The 7,638-nt window shown below is 35.0% G+C and overlaps 1 long non-coding RNA gene across 1 annotated transcript; it reads left to right on the top strand.

Moving 5' to 3' along the window:
- Window positions 1–234: 234 nt before the first annotated feature.
- On the top strand, window positions 235–1,497 carry LOC124889299. Its single transcript, XR_007048175.1, has 2 exons — window positions 235–585; window positions 1,102–1,497. It is a non-coding gene; the product is annotated as an uncharacterized LOC124889299 (long non-coding RNA).
- The last annotated feature ends 6,141 nt before the right edge of the window (window positions 1,498–7,638 follow it).

Consider the following 7,638-nt stretch of genomic DNA (forward strand, 5'->3'; position numbering starts at 1 on the left):
TTACTTTATAAATAGTTGGATACTCTATTAATATTTTAAGTGGAAATGATGAATTTAAATATATTAAAAATACTATTATTATATAATAGAAGTTTTGTTAGATAGTTCTTTGTTAATTATGATATATTCTAAATATTATATTGATTTTACCACAAACCAACATAATATCCAAATATATATTTATATAATTAGATAAGATTGGTGTTGAGGTGTCACCTTCCTTCCACATGGGATTAAAGGAAGGTACAACACAATATATCAATTAATGTTATTCTAATTAGTGGACATGCCTAGGAATATTAAGTTAATTATATAATACGTGTCCATTTCAAGTTTTCCTTTTTTTCCTTTTGCTATATCTTACAGAATATCATTATTACTCCATTTAGCATCTGTAGCATAAGGTCAAGTCTCATTAAGGATATACTTCAACATATACAAAAGAATGAAAAGTTAGGGAAGAGCTCTTATGGCGTTTTAATTAATCTGCAAAATAAAATCAGAACATCAAGTTGTTCAAGCTTCAGTTGTAGTAGAACACTATACATAGGCTTCTCGAAGAAATTTTTAGCTTTAAGCATCCAGGTATGTTAGATTTATCTTATTTTTAGATTGTATTATTTACGGTAATTGTGTGTTCTTATGCTAGTCTTGTACAGGTGATTGTAGTTTTTGTATCATTTGGTATAGATATCATGTCTTAATTATCTAATTAGGATCACGTTCCAGTAAATTTCTATTTAGTTAACTCTTAATATGATGTGGTATTTAAGTTGTGAAATCTTGGATTCATCCTTAATTAAGAAAGTTACTCGAAAGGTTATTTAAATATATTTTAACTAGGATTTATGGTCAACATATATTATATTTATGTCATTTATTGTTAAATTTGGTAATATTGTGGCATCGATCACAGTATGATTTGGGTTTCAATTTTACAGTTGGATATGATTACTACAAGTTTCGGTTTGAGTTTGGCATCTTGTTATGATATTATGTGGGAGTTCTGGTACTAATTACAATTGTTCTAAGAGTTGTGGCTCCTCAAAGTTTCGGTTTGAGTCTGGTATTTGATTATGAGTTTTGTCGTATATCTTGTAGGTGGTCTCTCATTATTACCCACAATGTTTTATTTGAATCCAGCATATAACCTCTTGTTATTATCCACCACTACCGGTTCAATCTTGGTGTCTGGCCTCTCGTTACTACCCATTGGTGTTGGTTTGAGCCTGTGCACATCTGGAAGGCTAATATGGTTTCATGGGATTGATTCAGCTATGAATTATTATTATTTTTCTTTAAAATTACTTCTTGTGTGTTCCACTAGCTTATGGGGGCACGTTGGGTTAGTTTTCTTTTTTACTGTCTGGTGGGCTTATGGGAACCAGTTAGTTAATGTTTAGTTTGCCTTTTATCATTACATTATTTATCCTTCTGTATCACTTTTACTTAAGCCTTTATTGCATTTGTGTAGATCGATAGTTCTTTACTTTTCTATCCCTATTTATTATTGACTTAGATTACATGTGTGCGTTTTAGCTAGACTTTTTTTGTATAGAGACTAGTCGGCGAATGATTCCTACTGAGTACCCGTTGCTTTGGTACTCATACTACACTTCTGCATGTTTACCCTGATTTAGATTCGGGTACTAGCAGCTAGCACTGACATGATTCTTATTTTTCAATACTGATCCAAAGTAGGGTGAGCTTGCTATCATCCAAGGCTAATCCTTATCCATCTATTCCATTTTAGTATTTTGTACTCGAGACTTCTTGTATGCATTGTGTATATTTTTTATTCTGTTTAGTACTCTAGGTATCTTTAGCAGTGGCTCTAGTACCTACCTTATCAGGTCTTGAGAGGAATTTGTTTGTATATATTGGTCCTTTTTCTTCTCTCGTTCGATATACTTTATATGTTTCCTTTCTATTTTTTTGCTTATTATTACTACTGTTATTATTATATGTGATCTTTTTTTGGTTTCTACTAGTTATCCCATTACTTATTATTCTGGGCTATGTCTTGACTTGCCTACAGGTTGGATAAGGTAGGTGCTATCATGACTTGACAAATTAGGTCGTGACAGCTCTGTATCAGATCATAGGTTACTGGTACTATTGGTACTGGAGCTAATGTTTAGTATAGTCTCGTGGATTGGTACAAATATGTCTGTATACTTTCTTTAGGAGGCTACTAATGTCGCCCAAACTACACCTCCTTATGAGGATAAAGCGATCACTATTAAAATATAGTAACCCAACTAGGTTGGGTTCAATCCCACTGAAAATATGTCAGAGATCTTGCTTGAATCTGTTGAAATCACCATGAAGTGCAGAAAAGTAAATGGGGGATGTGGTGAGATAGTAAAGAGAAACAAGAATTAGATGCTCGAAGTTGTAATCAATTTAAGACGAACACTAGGCTTTCGTTCCCCTTACTTTCTGACTCCGCAAATTTATCGTGCATTGTCAAACTATTCTAATACCTTGTATGCAAAATCTAATAAGTTGTGTACCATCAATTGTCTTGTGGACTCATTGACGGATTTCACCCTTTAACTTTTGACCCTCAGGATGTTGTCTTACTAACCCTTGTCCTAGATCCCAGTTAATTATCACCTTTTGATTCTCAAGTTATTAGATTAAATATAATCGTCATAAATAGATAATCCAGGTAACCTTATTTCGGCAATTGACTTCAAATTACTATTGTGATCTTGTTTCCTAATCTCTACCTCCCGGCTAGGATCATACTGAATACAGGCGGGATCCTAATGTGTGCACCTTTTAAGAAAGCAATAAAAGTGAAGAAAACCATAATAAATGCAAGAATCTTTATCTAGAACGACTTGGCACTTCCCTTACTTTATTAATCCGTTAGGATTCCCACAACCCTAGCTAAGGGAATAAGCCGTTCATAGTTAAGAGATCATTTATGGGATTCATAGACAAAATCATAGAATCAATCTCACAATAATGAAAGAAGAAAACCCAAAGTCTTAAATTGAATAACAAACCAAGAACAATAAGATTCTAAGATCAAAAGTCAATCATAGAATCAAAAGATGTTTGTGAATAATGTAAAATTAGACCCAAAGGGCCTATCTCTGGACATCTCTTAAATAGAAACGTAAAATGGATATTTATAGATTACAAGAAAACCCTAGAGTTCAAATCCTAAACAAAAGAGGAAAACTTGACTAAACGCCCATAGTAATGACCAAAAACATCATAGGAGTGTATATAGGTTAAATGGAAAACATAAAGAATCAATTCAAAATTATCCAGGAAAATTGCGTTGGTGGTCACCTATGGACCTACCTACGGGCCATAGGTGGCACCTATGGCCCGTAAGTGGGTGGCCGTAGGTGGTCCTCCAAATGTTTCTCCCTGGATCTTAATTTGTAAGACCTAAGGACCGACCGATGCCCAGTAGGTGGTACCTACGAGGCATAGGTGCCAAACTAAGTGGTCATTTTTTAGCTTTTCATTTCATTTTCTTCTACTTATATTACAACACCTAATTTCCTGCAACATCACTCTAAAAATACATCAAATCAAATAAAATATCCTTAATTATATGCATTTTCTCCAAGTCTAAGCATCGTAAGTTTCATGAAACCATGGCACATCATCTACAGAGCATTTTTAGGGAAAAATCTTATTTTCTTGATCTATTTTCAGGTATTGGGTTTGAGTTAGTTGTTAATATTTATTCGTTTACTCTTTACGTAGATGGATAGGACATGAGGTGCGGGAGCCAGCAAGCAGTAGACCTAGTTCAAATTCAATCCAGTATCCATCACATGATCCTGTTATAGCCCCTAGGACTTAGAGAGCTCTAGATATTCTGCCACCACAATAGTAGGTGGGCTAAGGGGAAGCCTAGGATCTACCTAATTTTATATATTTTTGGTTTTTCGATATCAATTGGTATAATTATTAGGGTTAGCTAGAGGTTCGACAATCGAGAGAGCTCAGCCAACAACACACAATGGTGTGGATTTAGGGGTACAGCCTACAGCAGCGGCGCCTAGGATAGAGGTTCCACGAGCACTAGTAGTCACATAACCGGCGAAATTCTAGCCAATTTTGTCTTCAAAGAAGAAGAAGTTGGTTTTCCAATTTTTGAAATTGACTCTTATAATACCCTGAATCTGCATCTCAGACGCCATACGATGCTTACAACCCCAAAGGACCACAAGCTAACCCATGACTGGTACCTGCTGTAAGCACTGAGTAATAATACTAAAATAATGCGGAAATTTGGCTAAAATTCCATAAGGTTCATAATTTGAATACTAGTAAATATAGCAACTAAATAATATCATCTGAAAACTGAACACTGTTTGAACTAGTCTAGCTTGAAAAACCTTTAACTGAACTATTTAAATATGGAGTTGATGGGATAAACCTCCAACTAACTTTGACTTATAAAATACTAAATCTACTATATTACTGAAATAAGAGTATCCTCAATAGATGAGGACTCACTACTAAATCTGCTACTGCTGACTGAATCTGGCTAAGCAGAATTAGGAATCTGAGCGTCCAAACCTATGATATGATACATCATAGCACAAAGAAAGAGTATGTGTTAGTACATGGAATGTACTGGTATTCTAGATGAAGTAATGGTGAATATAATACACATGAACAGTAACTGACTGAATGATATGGAATACTTAATAAGAGTACATGGATAACTGAAACTATTATAAAATATTTAGTATGCAATACTATGTATGATATAAGTATGATCATGATCATGACACTTTTTAAGTATTTTTGTAGACTAGTCACTAAAGGGCCCTTTTGTCATTTTGTCTATTATTGTAATGTAGTATAAATAGAACATTGTAGGGTTTATTTCTTTAGTTGCTTAATGATTTTTAGAGAAAACTCCTATTAAATAGAGAGAGTCCCCAAATTGTAACTAGGACCATATACAAGTGTGGAATCACTTGTGTGTTGGATTACTTGATACATTGGTGCCTGGGTGGTAGATGCCTCTCTTGTGTTAATTTTAAGAGATAGGTGATTGTAGTGTGTAGTTGTAAGGGTCCAAGAGTGTTATATGTTCTTGGGTTCTTAAGATTATACCTCCATTTGTGTATCTTTCTATCTTTATTTTGTTGTAACCGCTGGTAGTGTTCTTGTTGTGTAACTTTGAAATCATTCTATTATTGAAATCTTATTATGTTTTTCATCTTTTTCTTGTGGTTACATGAGTTTGGTTGTCTGTTTTGGTGTCAAATACACCATTATATCTTGTATTCATATTGTTGGTAATGAATCTGAGAGTGGTCACCAAAGGGGTCCTCGGTTCTTTAAACTTGTGGACTATTTTGGTGTATGTTTTGTGCCTTTCCTTTTCTTTCTTGTATCATTTAGTATTAAATCTTGTGGTAGATTTTGTTCCAAAAAAATCAATCTTGGGCATGGTAGTTGAAAAAAAAAAGTGTTTCTTGTGTTGTTCTTAGCCAAGAACTTGAGCTTCTTGTTGTTATATTCTTGGCCGAAATTGTGGAATCTAGGTCTAGGGTTTATTTTGTTGTTATTGTTGTTTCTTGTGTTAGTTTCTTGACTCACTAATACTAAAGGTATCTAGATCTATATTTGGGCATAAACTTGTTAAAGTTGTGTTGTGCACAAAGACATTGGCCGAAATTTGGTGGTTTGTTATGGTGGGTTGGGTCTTGGATGTGTGGATCTTGTTGTTGTTCTTGACGGTTGTTGTGAGTTCTTGTTGTTCTTCACCTCCCATCTTTTGTTAAAACAAGAAAAGTGAACTTTAGATCTAAAAAAGGGAAGTATAAAGTTGTAAGACTTGTTAGTGAGAGGACTTGAACCCATCACTTCATAGACTTTTCCAATCACATTCCCTATTTCAAGGGCCTTGTTTTGTGGGAATTTTACAAGTCGAAGTCACACCTTTTTGAAGATTGAAATTGAAAAAGGTTCTAAGACTTACACTTTCCCTCTAAAACCAATTTCATCCATTCCAAATTGAGAAGTGACCAAATCATCAAATTGATAATTGAAATTTGTTGAACCCGCGACAAATTGGAGAGTGACATGTCATCAAATTACTGTTCACACAACAATTTTAAGCTCAAAATTTTGATCTTCTAGTTTCATTTTGTTGTCTCTTTAGTCTCATTTGTTGATTTCATTACTAACTTACAAGCTAGTCCTAGATTGTAAGTTAGTCTTGAAACCGTCCTTCGTGTTAACATTTCCTTGTGTGCTTTATTCTTTTGAGTCATTGTAAACAATTGGTTCACCTCTTAACATCTCAAGCAAGGGATACAATCAAGCTTGCAAACATTTATGAAATCAAGTGTGAGAGCAAAAAGTGTGTTAAGTGAAGTGAGGTTGTTTTGAACTAACATATGTTTTGTGTTGTAGGTTTTGTATTGTATTGTCATGTGTGTCATTGCGGACTGATTTGGTGTCTTGATTAGACTATAACTTGAAGGGTTATTTTTGGTACAACCACGATGGAACTCGATGCTTCAAATGCTCAAACAATGGACAATAATGCCATCAATCTCATTTTGGCTCTCCTTGAAACTATGTCCCGAGATGTGGCAAGGTTGAATGTGGTGTTGATAAATTAGATATGTTGCATCAATGAATTGGAGATTAGAACATGTGGAAATCCAAAGTATTCGACCATTCACCTCTCAAAATATTTCCCCAATTAATACTCCCGAGACCTTGCACCAAATGCTATATCAACCAATTGCCACAAATCAAACCAATCTTTACTCCCGAAGCCGAGAACAAGATAGACCAAGCCATCCTCCACTCTAACAAGTCCAACAAGAAGATCTTGGAACCCAAATACCACCATCGAACCCAAATCCTTCCATCCAAACTCCACTTGACCGAAGACCTCACTATCCAAATCCAATCCTACCACTACAAGCTCCACTTAACCCAAATAGACCCATCCATGCTAAGGGCTATGGTATAGGAGGACAACATGATGGTTATGGGCTGTATGATAATGTATAATTGAGGGAAGAAAGAATCAGGGGTATATATGGGGATTTAGGTCAGAGGTGAGAGATGGACACCCAAACTAAGATATAGGTCTCAATTCCATCAAAGTAAGTCTTTCCATTTTCAAAGGTGAGAGTGATCCCGAAGCCTACCTTGCATAGGAGTCATCTTGTGAAAAGATCTTCCAACTTAATGATCTCACCGAAGAAAATAAAATTTGTTATGCTATAACTCTCTTTGAAGGGTATACTAATACATGGTGGGAGTATGTTAAATGGTTTAGGAATGAGATGATTAGTGGGACAACCTCCTTCTTGGTTTTGGTTGAAGAACTTTATTCGGCAAAGGTACTTGCCTAAGACTTATAGGCATGAGATCCTTGCCAAATTGTATAATTTGAGGCAAGATATAAAGAGTTTCATGGCTTACTATGATGAATTTCAACAATTGATGTTGAAACTTGACCACTGAGGCAAGCAAGTAAGTCATGATATTGTGCGCTTCAAGGTTAGGTTAAACAAGGACATCTCCACTCGCATGACGCTTCAGAAATTCAATACCATAGATAGCATCTTCCACGTAGCTTTAGAGGTTGAGAAGGATCTCAAAGAGAATGTATTCATGGAT

Source organism: Capsicum annuum, chromosome 1, assembly GCF_002878395.1.
Source record: "Capsicum annuum cultivar UCD-10X-F1 chromosome 1, UCD10Xv1.1, whole genome shotgun sequence".
Taxonomy (NCBI): Eukaryota; Viridiplantae; Streptophyta; class Magnoliopsida; order Solanales; family Solanaceae; genus Capsicum; species Capsicum annuum.